At 30.3% G+C, this 1,438-nt stretch overlaps 1 pseudogene; it reads right to left on the bottom strand.

Annotated features, from left to right (window-relative positions):
* Positions 1-854, bottom strand: part of LOC105623092 — a 9,287-nt pseudogene extending 8,433 nt beyond the window's left edge.
* Between the last annotated feature and the right edge of the window lie 584 nt (positions 855-1,438).

Below are 1,438 nucleotides of genomic sequence, written 5' to 3'. Positions count from 1 at the left end.
ACACACACACACACACACACATATATATATATATATATATATATATATATATATATATATATACATACATATATATTTGACGAAAGCGCAGAAAATTAGTAAGATACAGTAAATACAGTAAATACAAAAGTTATATTGGATAGTGGGACATTACAATAAACACTTATTATCATACAGTAATTACTATTGCAATAAGCTCTTTTAAAACAAAAGATGTCCAAAATCATTACATAATAAATTCAAAAATTATTCTATGGACGTAACAAAGTTGTTGCAAATTGTTGCAAAGTTGTTATACAAAAATGTACATTCTATGAACGTCCAATGGACGTAATTTGGACTTCCTGTGGACATCCCAATGTCCAGAATTGGAAGTCCATTGAACGTACAATGGACGTCCATGTACTATTTGAGTATATGATTACTGATCCTCTGATTTATTTATTTTATAAACAAAAATAAAATTAAACGACAAGATCGATCGATTAGTTTTGGAGTTTAGTTAATTCTCTAATGGTACAATGAAACAACTTAACATGAAGTAAATGCGAGATTGTTCATATGATTAATTTTTTGATTTTGCATTTACTTTATCGATAAGTATCAAAAATTAATCATGATTAAGAATTTTACTTACTTTTTAAACCCCACAGTATCCATTGATCGACAGTGTCTAGGAAATCTCGTAATTCCGTTGCACATGTTGCCGAACCGAGAAGACTAGCTCTCGACGCGATGGCATAAGCGGGTAATAACTGAATAATATTGGTCTTGTTAGAACCGCGAAATTGTGCAAAAACGCAGACTAACGTGGTGAAATGACAAATATACGAAATATACGAAATAAACGACATAATGCATGTTTTTGAATCCAAAAATTACAATCACTTTTACTTCCCCGTTAATGCAAACTGTGATCTATGTCGATACCGATCATGGATGATCAATTTCAGAAATACAGTAGTATGAAACAGTATGTAAAGAATTTTTTGCTCATGTAAAGAATTTCATTAATGCACAGATCTATAATTATTATCTTCGCCAAGATAAAACACGTTTATCCCAATGAATAATATATTAATAACGCATTGTTATTGACTTCGTCCGTGCAAACGTTAGTGTTATGTTTTAGGGTTTTGAAAGAATATTTTCTATTTGATTTGTATAATGCAGATTAATATTGGTTAGCGAGATTCGATAACAAGACTGGTTTATATAGGGAGAAGTTAAAGGATTTGTAGTGGGAAACATCTTCGATCTCACGATAATTTCTTTTTTTTGAATGGTTGTCCGCAGTAAGTACACGAACAATCAAAACTCTAACCTCGACAAATTAAATATATTTACTGTTATAATTTTTAGAGCGCTACAATCATAGGATATTTGGTGATTAGTTATTTCTGTGTATATCAATATATATTGTCTTTAATGGCAGAGA

The sequence above is a fragment of the Atta cephalotes genome, assembly GCF_000143395.1.
Source record: "Atta cephalotes unplaced genomic scaffold scaffold00052, whole genome shotgun sequence".
NCBI classification, from domain to species: domain Eukaryota; kingdom Metazoa; phylum Arthropoda; class Insecta; order Hymenoptera; family Formicidae; genus Atta; species Atta cephalotes.
Note: the sequence above shows the minus strand (reverse complement) of the source record. Positions and strands in the feature narration are given on the sequence as shown.